This window comes from Helianthus annuus, chromosome 2 (genome assembly GCF_002127325.2).
Source record: "Helianthus annuus cultivar XRQ/B chromosome 2, HanXRQr2.0-SUNRISE, whole genome shotgun sequence".
In the NCBI taxonomy this organism is placed as follows: Eukaryota; Viridiplantae; Streptophyta; class Magnoliopsida; order Asterales; family Asteraceae; genus Helianthus; species Helianthus annuus.
This window is the reverse complement of record NC_035434.2, coordinates 140,024,434-140,037,314: the sequence shown is the minus strand read 5'-3', so window position 1 is coordinate 140,037,314 and position 12,881 is coordinate 140,024,434. Positions and strand designations below refer to the sequence as shown.

The 12,881-nt window shown below is 32.7% G+C and overlaps 2 long non-coding RNA genes across 6 annotated transcripts; both read left to right on the top strand.

Annotated features, from left to right (window-relative positions):
* Window positions 1-3,787: 3,787 nt before the first annotated feature.
* Window positions 3,788-8,602, top strand: LOC110897136. Of its 5 annotated transcripts, XR_004872627.1 has the most exons (11): window positions 3,788-4,140; window positions 4,357-4,441; window positions 4,707-4,796; window positions 5,001-5,051; window positions 5,143-5,678; window positions 5,839-5,940; window positions 6,020-6,104; window positions 6,887-7,287; window positions 7,426-7,641; window positions 8,126-8,347; window positions 8,522-8,602. It is a non-coding gene; the product is annotated as an uncharacterized LOC110897136 (long non-coding RNA). The 5 variants fall into 5 exon arrangements; XR_004872628.1 differs by lacking the exon at window positions 4,707-4,796; XR_004872629.1 differs by having other exon boundaries at window positions 5,001-5,678; window positions 8,159-8,347.
* Window positions 8,603-8,815: 213 nt separating this feature from the next.
* LOC118484067 lies at window positions 8,816-10,053 on the top strand. Its single transcript, XR_004872630.1, has 3 exons — window positions 8,816-8,826; window positions 8,938-9,047; window positions 9,798-10,053. It is a non-coding gene; the product is annotated as an uncharacterized LOC118484067 (long non-coding RNA).
* Window positions 10,054-12,881: the final 2,828 nt, after the last annotated feature.

The window sequence follows — 12,881 nt, the reverse complement described above, 5'->3', positions numbered from 1 at the left end:
GTAAGTCTCATTTTTCTTTTGTTAAATTTTCATTTTCATGATAACAAAAGGTTGTGAAAAAGTGTAGCATCATCTAGTGCTATCTTATAAGGTTTCTATCCAGATTGAGATGACAAATAATATGAGAGTTTAAGGTAAGAGTGACTTTGTTTTAACCATGCAAACCTCACAACTGTCATAATGTAGCTTTCATATTGATACTAAATTCTGAATAATCTACAGAATATATAAGGTATCATAAAGCCTAATTATAAAACAGTTTATTATGGTTCTTATAGTCTTAACATAAAATTTTGCCACTAACTCTCATATTAATTATTTGTTGATTTCTGGTAAGGAAACACAAAGAACTAGAGTCAACTCGTCATGTGTTGATTGGAATATCATCATTAGCAGACTTAAATATCATAAATTTCTGACTACTTATCTTAGCCAGTTGTTCCATTGAATAATGGATAGTCTCGATGCTCATGCCTGGTTTAATGACACAAATTTGCAGCGAGACTTTCCTTTTGAAGAAACTTATAGCTAGAAATAGTACTTGTACACTATCGCTGAATCTTAAAAGTATCCTCCTTTAAGGTTTAGTGGCGGTGAGATGAACAGCATCTAATTTTCCAGTTTCATGCATTCCTTTTCCTGTACATATGCTGCTAATCAACACACTCGTTTTCCTTTGGTACTCTTGAGTGGTATAGTTAAGGCAACTTATGGTATTGGTGGAAAAGTTATATGTAATGCACCGGAAAAGTGTAGTGATTTCCATGTGTAAACCTTTAAATTATGGGTCATGGTATTGTACACCATGATGTACTCGCATATGCCACTAACTTTATAGTAAGAATCTAGAGTAATGCATGCATCTTAGGAGTTATTTTGATTCTTCCAAAGAAAACAAATTAGTCTTTGGAAATTTAGAATCTAGAATAGCTCACATGATAGCAATAATTAAGTTAGTTCTTGATTATCATAAGAGATATAATGGTTGACTTATCCCACTAGTCATACTCTAGTTGTCTTCTGGAAAACTTTTATCAGAAAAGAGCAGTAGGATTATCATATCTTAAGAAATAATCAACAAAATAACAAGGGCAAATTTTGTAGAAACTCTTTAGTAAGCAAAACATTTTAGGTTTTGAAATTAGAGTGGATGAAATAGATGAGATACAAACCTAAGAAGAAGCTTAGAGTGATTTACATTATGGGGTAATCAAGTAAGGCACACACAAATTATTATATTGAAGATATAGTCTACTATAACACCAAAATAACAGACTAATTTAAGATTCTACCTGAATTTTGGCTTCGCTTTGGCTTTGACCAAAATTCAGACATTATGAACGTACATAAATAACAAATTGTGTTGATGTTCTATAATAAATCTGGCTTCGCTTTGGCTTTGACCAAAATTTATGCATTATGAACATACATAATAGACTGACTTATTGTTCTACATGAAATTTGGCTTCGCTTTGGCTTTGACCAAATTTCATGTATTATGAACATAAATAAATAAAACCAACTTAATGTTCTGCCTGAATTTTGGCTTCGCTTTGGCTTTGACCAAAATTCACGCATTATGAACGATATAAAATAATAAACCTCGGCTTAATGTTCTACCTAAATTTTGGCTTCGCTTTGGCTTTGACCAAAATTCAGCATTATGAACGACATAAATAATAGACCGTCTTTAGTGTTCTACATGAACTCTGGCTTCGCTTTGGCTTTGACCAAAATTCACATATTATGAACACACATAAATATAGACTGTCTCATTGTTCTACATGAACTCTAGCTTCGCTTTGGCTTTGACCAAAATTCATGTATCATGATGAACATACATACACAATAAGGTAAAACACATAAATATAACATAACACCTTTGGGCCAGAAATGAAATATTTATGTAAATTAGGCTAATAATTCATTATGTATGTCATTAAACAATTAGTTGTTGGGTTCATTATCCAATAATACACATAATAACATAAAATGACATAAATTAAAGTTGGGCCATTCGCAAGTTATGGTCATACGAAACCAAATAAAATAAGGCTTCCAAAAGTTAACATAAGGCATGCGAATTCGTATAAACGTTATGCGAAAATTTATGCAGAAATAATTTATACAAAATATCACATGCGAAAGCTTAATATATAATTTTTGTGGATCATACAAAAAAGTCAATTAATTAATTTCATAAATTAAATGAGCCATGCGAAATTGGAGATAGGATTCACACCAACAAATATATACAATTTAGTTTTGATAGCCATCGACATAAGGCAAGGCACTAAATTTTAAATATAATGACTGATCAATTAACCGTATATAAAACACATCATAGCAATATAAACCCATCAATTAAGGTTCAACACACATAGTTCATATATATGAACTAAAATTGCCAATAATCATAATCGTGAATGAAGACAAATATATATTAGTATTTAATAATTCATAAGAAAAATCATTCCAATCAATTATTTATGTGAGAATTAATAGAATTGATTCATGCATTCAATTCATGAAATGCAACTAAAACGTTGCTTAGATTAAAATTATTTATGTGAGAATTAATAGAATTGATTCATGCATTTATAAAATTAATATACCATAAATATAAAATTAATATACCATTAATTCACTAATTAATCACATTGAATAAAGAATTGCAATAGAGTATTGTGAAACCCAATAGACAAAACACAATTAAAAATATGTCACTAATTAAAATCACCATCAATTGCAATTCAAGATGATGTAAATATAGTTAAAATGACAATTCTTTGTTTTGGATTGTATGCCATATATTTTCGGTTATCAAGAGTGTCAGAATGAATCATTTGAGAATGAATATATTTTACTTCCATAAGAAAGCCATTACATCATGATTGCCAGTTATTTGAATTGTTCAAAAGAGCTCGTGATATTATTAACAAATTGACTTACATGATTTAACTTCTAAATCAACTTGCAGGTCAGAAGATCATGAAACATAAAACATGGCAACAAAACGATTTATATGATCAACCTGATATAATCAACATTGCTCTGATACCACATGTTGATTATATCTATAAACATGGGTCAAAATATAGAACCTAATCATGTTTATTCAATCATAACGTAAATATAGATACCAAGTTAGAGACACTTACTTGTGGGAGTGGTCATCTTTGAAGACGAAGATAAGGCCATGATTCCCATTATGGTACCTTAGGTTGATGAATCACCTTAGAGAGAATTTTTTTTAGTATTTTAGTATTGGTGTTCTACTCTTGAGTTTTGATCACCACTTGTTATCAATATATAAAGATCAATGAATAATGGTCATGAATGGTGATCCGTTATAAAACTCTATGTTTTCTCTATTAATGGTACCTAAAGGGAAATCATAATTGCCCCTTAATACTAATCAATAATTACAATTACTACCATCAAGTAATTGTCGGGGACTAGTTATGTCATATTGGTAATGTTACCAAATGATCCCTAAGGCCACTTCAACGGTTTATTTCTAACAGTTAAAGCTACAATTTCAATAAGGAATTAAGCGTTCATCCTAGCGTTGACCGAGTTGACCTTAACCCTCTTGTTGGGTCCCCTTATTTTGTATAGTGTACAAGACCATTGCCTTACAAAAAAAATCTATCTATTATACTAAAGCAAAATAAAGGTTGACTTTTTGACTTTGAGGTGGCTGCTTTCTTTGGCCAGAGAAATGGGTATTTGGGCGCCAATTTTCTTTTCCTCAATCCTCCTTCACTTTCACGAGCGGCAATTGCTATACAGCTTCACAAACATAGCTTCTCTCTCCAATCAATTCTGTCAAAATTATTCAATACTTTCCTTTCTCAAATGTATTTCTAATAGAAAAACCCTAAATGTTACGTATCATTCATCTTATCTCCAATCCATCACCATATTCTCGATTGAACACTGGCAATCGAAATCGATGAAGGAAATGTGGGGCTGTGGTGCTGCAGATCTGGCTGGAAAAACGTTTTCAGATCTCAAAATCGTGTTGTTAGTGGTGGCGACAAGTGTTTTCTTTCGATCAATCTGTCTACGATTATTCAAGCCTAATCATGGAAGGGATTATTGAACCCCAAATCATAACCGGAGGATCTGGATTAGGTATGTATAGCACTTCTCTCAATCGTGAAGGGCTTTTGTATAATGATGTTTATCTGTATTCTAATTTATTCATATGATTTTCTTCTCCGATCTGTATTTCGTATTTCCTTATTTTGTTATTTCTGATTTGTATCTACGATCTCTGACATACCCTACCGGTGTTGATTTATTGTCTATTGATTGATACTGATATTATTGTTTGGATTTCCATCTCAGTTTGTGTGTACTGATTACGTTATTGGTGTTTAGAGGCTTTGATAAGTGATGATCAAGAACCCTAATTCTTTGCCCATATCTACAAGTAAGGATTTTTTCTCTATCTTTAATGTTCATCTGAAATCTTAATTCATGTTTGATGTTTTTCTTATAAGTTCATCTATTTAATGTTTAAAATATCGAATCGTGTCTGAAATCTCAAAGGGTGTATTGGTGTTTGATGTTCTTGAATCATGATTGTCTTTGAAATGGTTTTGTTAAATGCTTCATCTTTATCTGTAGATGCATTTCAATATCATTAACAAGCCTCAGCATAGCGTTTAAAGTTTAAATAAATTATTGTTTTGCAGTACTCAGTTTTTGTTTCCATTTTGACAATTGGAGCAATGGTAGGGACATTCGTGCATGGTAAAATAGCAGATCGACTTAGGCGAAGAATGGTAGATGCTACTTAATACTATTACCATGTTTTCATTTGGTTGCCTCTCTCACTATTTGATTGATGATATACATACAAACTATGGGACTTTCTAAAATGTTCTGTCTTTTAGGGTGGTTAGCAATTATATATTCACATGCAATTCTTCTCCTCACTCATCTCTTTTTAAAACTACTTTTTCAAAATTTGATTCATCTTATTGCAGGTTTCTTGGTTGCTTGATGCTGGACCACTGTTGATCGGATATGGAATTGAGGTTCTCTCTTATGTGGCACTTGGAAATTCTTCTTCATTCTGTTACTGTTATACCAAACTTTCTGATTCTTTGGCTCTGATTAATAAAACAGGTACCCGTTTACATAGCAGAAATATCACCTCAAAACCTTCGCGGAGCTTTTACCACTGTTAATAAGGTATATAGCATTTTTTTATGTGGTTCATTCTTATATGTCAGATCAAGTGTTGACAAATGCGTTGAGCACCGCTACAACTGATGATATGTGTTGGAGTATCTGTAATTTGGCTTATTGGAACATTCATTCCTGGCGCACCCTAGCTCTAATTGGTAAAGTTGTTCAAATTTCTACCAATCTTGAAGATATACCAATTTGATAATTTGTGGAGTTGGCAAAATGGGCTGGCTACAAGTGATTGTTATGTCAAAATATTGTTACATTATTTCAGTAATATGCATTAAAAATAGACTTTCCGTTCCCTTTTTACCTGCTTTTTTATTTTATTTTACCCATTAGAGGTAAACATAACCCAAATTGACCCAAATGGGTTGAAGCAACTCTTTATTTAGTATGTGCTTTCAGGAATCATTCTGTGTCTACTACAGGTAATAGGCATGTTCTTCCTATCTGAATCTCCTAGATGGCTGGTGAGTTAGTTGACAAGTTGTTAATGTTTGCACTATTCATTTTCCTTTTCTTCTCTATTACACTGCAAATGAACACTGGCATTTCATTATATGTCTTCGTCACTCATACTTATGCATATCAATGTTTTACCATGTGAGTTCTGATATTAGAATTCTACAGGCAAAAATTGGTCTGTGGGAAGAATGCGAGTCTGCACTTCACCAGCTGTCAAAAACTAGAGTCTTTGATTTATTCCAACCGACATATGCTAAATATCTTATTGTGAGTCTTATATCATTCACTATCTCAGTTTTTACGGTGTTCGGTTGATATGATTAATATGTTAATAATTGTTTCATAGGTTGGAGTTGGACTTATGGTATTGGAGCAATTTGGAGGCGTGAACGCAATTGTATTTTACGTGGATTCTATCTTCATTTTTGCTGGTAATAGTTATTAAAATGTCAGAAGTGGCATGAACCCGAGGAGTTGTTTTTTTGGCTGCATTATATTAGTTAGCTGTACGGTTTTTTCGTTTCAGTTTTGCTTTGGGTTTTTGTCGTGTTTCAAGGGATAAGATTATAGAGGGGACTCTGATACCCGTATTAATGTTTTCGTTTCGCGGTGTGTGGTTATTTTCTTTTTTGGGGCTGCATCTTCACACTATGTTGGTATATCTTCATGGATTAGCAGTGTTTAGAATGAAATGTTGTTTCAGATATGGGTGGGGGTCTTTGGGTTTATCGACTTGGTGTGAGTGGGCATTTGGCACCTCTCTAGAGTCTTGATTTAGAATCATTGTATTTTGGGGTTGAGCAGAGACATAGCCCTTATTCTTTTATTATATGGTTATTTGTCATTTTGTGTGAATGATAGTGTTTTTTGGGTTTTGGATCTGCTTGAGCATCGTTTGTACTTTGTTTCAGTTACGTATAAGTTTTGATTTCAGTTATTTATAAACAACTGAGGAACACGAAGATAAAGTAATAGTTGATGAGTCTTCTAAGCCATCTGACGATTGAGTATTATATGCATATTGATTAACTATTTTTGTTTTTTTTATCAAATGTCGACACTAACGTCGTTATATAACATTCTATATTTTTATATTGGTGAGAGATTTCAATATTCACAATGTGTGGATGTAGTTCACTTTCTTGCTGACCCGTTCCTATATCTTTATATAGATGTTTGCCGTTAAAAAAACTAACACGGTTTGATTTGGAAGTTTTGCAGTGAGAAACATCACCTTCAAGTAGCGGCTGCTGAGAAGATCGACCAGCTCATGCAAGACGCAAATCACTCACAAATTTGGTCTATTTGTGGCACGCATATAAGATAAACTCCATTAGTTACTATCTGATTTGGATCCAATGCTATAATGTTATCTGGAGGCCTACTACTATATGAATGCACCATGGGTTTTTCAAAAATGGGGTTAGGGTGAAGCTGGAGGTCTTCAAAACATAGGGCAAGGTAACGTCAAACGAAGATGCGAGAGAGATTGTAGCCAGACTAGAGTTGACCAACTTCTTCTTGCACCAGGACATTTCACAGCTGCAAGGCATACATGATGACATGAGTTTCGCTCAAAACTTTCTAAAGAAGAGTCTGTAATCCTTTTTCCAAGTAAGCTGGTTGTGTTTTTAAAATCTAATCCATGTGAGTCTAAAAGTCAAGTTTGCCTCATTTTGATAGAGATGTCTATTGCAAGTGTTGAATGTGTTTCTAACTAGAAGTTGTTTAAGAGTTGATGTTATTTTGCAGGGTTTGTTTTGAGAATGGAGAATTGGGTACGTGTAACATTTGGAATCGAGCCATCGGTCGAGGAAGACGGGCTTGAAAGGATTAAAGCATCTTGCCCGAGGCATGCAAGCAAGTGCTAAGTTGTTGTGCTTTCTCTACTCAACAGAGGTTAAGTGTTGAGTTGTCATTAAAAACGATTTGGACTGCAAAAGTCATCTATTCATCACCAAAAAACAGGTAACAGCAAGATGCTGAATACCATTACATTCTATCAGTTCCCCATATATTTATTTATATAAAAACACTAGCTGAAAGCGCCAACAAGTGTTTGATGTCTTGATATTGGTCATATGACTTTCTTCACTCTTACACCTTTTTCATATAATAAATAACAAGATGGAGCTATGGAAACTTACATATTATAATGCATTAGGTACAATAGGATAAAGCATACATAATTCTTCTAAAAAGACATGTCTGTAACTGACATGTCTGACCCATTCATGTTTAACCAAGTGTTATTCGATAGCTTTGTTGTAACAAAGGTGGTTATTAATTTTTAATTATGCCCACATATATGTATTTTAATTCACGCACACAGGCTTTTGGAGGGTAATAATCATATATCACCATTCACATGGAAAACCCAATTAAGAAACACAACCACAATGATATATGCACTTTGTTATTGAGTCGTTGGCTTATTATCACCTTTTTATAGGGTTTAAACATCACTTCATTTTGTCCATGCTAGCTGTGTTAGCTCAGCAACTCCGCCTCTACAAGTTGCCGGTGCTTGATACCATTAAAGGCTTCTCTCTTTTTCGAGTAGATTGTACTGAAACTGTTTGTGATCAACCACCGGAAAAGTTCAATCCCAATGATGGCGATGGTCTCTGCATGATTTTTACTAAAAGTTCTTATGAGCTTTCTTCTCATCCAGGTATTTATTTGATGTATTTTGACTTTAGAGATTTAATTTCTGAATTTTGACTTGATCTTGCCTTTTGACTCTGCACAATCAATTTTTTTGTTAAGAAACCGCTTGATATGTCTGAAAGATAATAATTTTAAACTCCTTGCCGCTATTAAATAGATTTCTATCATGTAATTGCAGTCTGATATGAACCAAGCCATGAGGAAACGTCCTCGAACGTTATTCAACTAGAGCATGGCAGTTATCTGTGTCTTCTCTACCTTCCAACATTGACAATGTGAATGAGAAAGTACTTAATTTGAACCAATGCAATTCATGGGCTTCATACACTAACCTTCCTTAAGCTGAGAAAAAAAAATAATCAGTTTATATTATTTCTTTTACTTTAGTTTTAGGTAGCTACAAGTCAATTATATGAGATCTACAAGTAATCTAGGATTAGAATTGATCGATAAACTGCATATTCCTCATAGTGAGAGAAACATGTATTTAGTTCTTATACACTAACCTTGCTAATGGCGAGAAAATATAATCATTTTTTTATTATTTCTTTTGCTTTTGTTTTAGGTAACTGTATATTGTATGAATATCTACAGGTCATTTGGGAGTGAATATTGGATATTGATAGATAAACTACATATTCCTCATAGTGAGACAAACATGTATTCTGCTCTTATAGTTTTGCCTGAAACATTTGATAATTGAGGTAAGTCATTTCATTATTTTATTTCAGTCGTTTGGATGCAAGATAACTCATGTTTTGGTAAGGAGATATTATTTAGGGATGAGCTCGGTACCAACCGGTACGGGTACCAAAAATACTCGGTACGGTACAGTTCGGTACCGGCACAGACCGGTATTTGATGGCCAAAACCGGTAAATACTGGTATCAAACTGGTACCGAAAACGCCCAATGTCAGTACCAAAAATATTTCGGTTCGGGAAATTCGGTACCAATAAGAATTGCTTTTCCTTATCCATATAATTACACTAAAATCAATACTTTTTCTCTCTCCTATTTAATAAGATAATATTTTTAATACCTTTATCTTTACATTTCCTTTCTCCTCGACTCACAACCACTTTCAAAAATATTAAAAAAAATTATAAGGGATGAACAGTGGTCCTGTATATTTACAAATGAACAGTAACATTTTCTCTCTCCTTCACTCACAACCACTCAAAACCACTCACAACCATTCCTTATAACATAACTAACTCACTCACACAAATATAAGAAATCCTTTGTGAATGCTCTAATGGTTTCGAATCGGTACCTGGTACGATTTGCTCATCCCTACAATAGATAATAATATTATCTACTGTATTATGATACTTGCAGTTTAGTTCGGCAGTAGTTCATCATGTCGGAATTCATTAATATATATTCTTTCACATGTTACATTTCAAGTGTAGATGTTGGTTGAGACTGCTAAACAAATACTTAAATTTGCAGGAAGGCCTTGCTACACTTTTTGGAAATGGTTATCAACACGTGTTGTGATTATTAGTGCTAACGAATATGTAAAGAAGTCTTTTTTTTTAATTCAAGTTTAGGGATTTAATCATGAAAAAAGGACTTTTTTCGTTTATATTTTGATACATACAGGAATTTTATCTTCCAAAATAGAACTTTTATGTTAATAACAAAGTGTGAGGACTTTATTGTTAGTAATTGCAAGAAGGGGATACATGTAATTCTTTTATGAATTCAAGCTGGATGAGTCCACTGACTATTTATGCCTTTATACTTCATTTTTATTTTGTTTTTGTTGTCAATCTAAGTACAAGTAATTGCCTTCAATTAATTAAGAATTCAAAATGGGATGTTCATTCTTAGCACTCATGATTACAATTTGTTATAGATAGGTTTCTTATGGACATGGTGATGGTCATCATATTGGTCCCAGTTTCGGCTAATTTACTTGGGAAATGGTCGATTTAAGTAGTGTTTTATCTCTAACAACGTAACTGGTTAGATGTGTAGATATAAAGTTTGGTTAAAAAGGAAATGGGCCAAAGGCTTAATGGTCTTGAAATTTTCTTATTGTTAAAATGGCTAACAATATGAAGGAAGCCGGAAGAACAACATATGGCGAAAACGTCAAAAGACAGGAAGCTCATGAAAAATTCTGGTCAAAGAGCACATTAATTATTAAGAGATTCCCTGACGGGAATTCGGTTGGTATTAGTTCGTTCCTTTAGCGTACTGGCACTCGCGATATCAAATTAAAAGAGGAAACAAAAGAAATTAAGTTGTGATATATCTAAAAGACATCGATACGTGTCGACAGTCTTAAATAATATAATTTACTTTGATGAAACACTGTCGACAGGATCCACCACCATCGGCACTTCATTGCCATCATCGAAGGACGTTTACACAAGTGTGATGAAGAACAAATGTGTTGTATAATGAATTCTTTAACGACTTGTGATCTTTTTCTTATTTCTTATTTCTTCTTTTTTGTTTATTGTGTTTACAATCTTTACATAAGTAGTGGATCAACATGTCTCGGTTATTTAGGTTTATTATACAAATGGCATGTTTTAATGGAGTGACCATTAGCCAAGGTATTTATCGAAGTAAATGGGCATGCTTATTTGATTTGTGGATCAAACTTTTAGACGTGTTGGATTATAAAAATGAACCAGATAAGTTAAAGAAATATTTATGTTACCGGTACTATAACGAATAACATCAACATTGATCGAATGCCCGTCGTAATGCGTGGGTAATCTTTCAACAGGTGGTATAACAAAGAACAAACAGCTCTTTCCCAAGCGAGAGAAGCATCAAAGAAATGCAATATTTGTTTCATTTCCAAATATTATTTACAAGTTATCATTTTAAACATATAACATTTAAAAGTTTATGTCAACACTGTTAAATGATATATTTTATTGTGACAACACCCGTGTAACACACGGGAACTTAGACTAGTTAAAGAAATATATCAAGAAATATAATAGTTTCTCATTAATTTGAATTACTTATGCATCAATAATTTGCCTCAACTGCAAATTGACATTGCTAGGCCTTAGGGAATCAAGAGTATACAAAATTTTATGGTGATGAGTAGTTCATCTAAGAAATATCGCAAAATGACCAAGATTTAAAACAACTTAACTTATGCTACAGTTGAAGCTATACGGCCCATGACCAACATATGGAAAGGTCTTGACAAACCAGACCATGTGACAAACAATTTCGTCAATTAAGAATTTTCTTTAAATCCGTCAACTTTTAGTACGTTTCTTTTTTGGTCTAAAACACGTATATTAGTTATTAGCATAATGTATGCATTTATTTATGGTATCAATTAAATTTCAGTCAGTTTGCTTAATTTCGAATTAAATGACAAACCTGTCAAATTTACAAAGGTTCTATACAAGGGCACCTCATAAGGATTTAGTTTTTTTTTTTTAATTTTATTGATAGCTGTCCTATGTGTTTATTTATGTTTCCACTTTGAGTCAGGTTTAGCTTCCTCCAATATACAAATCATTATAAAACTTTGTTAGTTGAATTATATGATAAATGAAAAACAAAGGTATGACACATATATAAATGCCTATACACATACCCTTGTTGAAACAAGACATAAGAAATGCCATCTCCCAATCCCATCCTAGTACCGGGATTTGTCACCACTCGAAAATCAAAGAAAAATGTGCCACAGTAGGTCGGTCAAATTAGAGGGTGGCCGATTTCATTCTTGTTTACTTATTAAGGGCTCGATTTGGATTATGTTTTATCTCTAATACGCCAAATAAAATTATCACGTGATTAAAGAAAGAAGGAGAGTCAAATGGGTCAAAAGTATCAACAATTGTGTATTTTTAATGCATACAAAACTAGTCATGTATTATATGTATTAATAGGAGGCCGGTTGGCATTATCATGTTACTAGTTCATGAATGATATCAGTTAGTTTGTTACTTATGTTAATCATTTGATTAAAATTAAACTAGATGTATTATGTAGGCTGCCATTTATAAACAATAATATAGGGTTACTTTATGTTGGCCCATTACTTTGTCTTTTCAAAATGCCAAAACTCTTAAGTCTACTTTGGCGTCTATTTTGAGATAATTAATTCATAGAGTAAACTGCTAAAATCGTCCCTGTGTTTTGACTCAAATTGCTAGATCAGTCTAAAATCAAATTTTTTTGCTAAAACAGTCCCTGAGCCTAGTTTCTGTTGCTATTTCAGTCCAATAAATTAACACCGTTAGAACCTCCGTTGTTAATGAATGGGTAAAACCGCTAAATTCGTCCTTGAGGTTTGATTCAAGTTGCTGGATCGGTCCAAAATCAAGTTTTTTGAATTTGTTAATTATAAACTTATTTAGGTATATAATTTTTCTAGACTTGCATTAATTTTTTGAATTTGTTAATTATAAACTTATTTAGATTATAAACTTATTTAGGTATATAATTTTTCTAGACTTGCATTAATTTTTTGAATTTGTTAATTATAAACTTATTTAGATTATAAACTTATTTAGGTATATAAATCATTAATATCACAAGAGA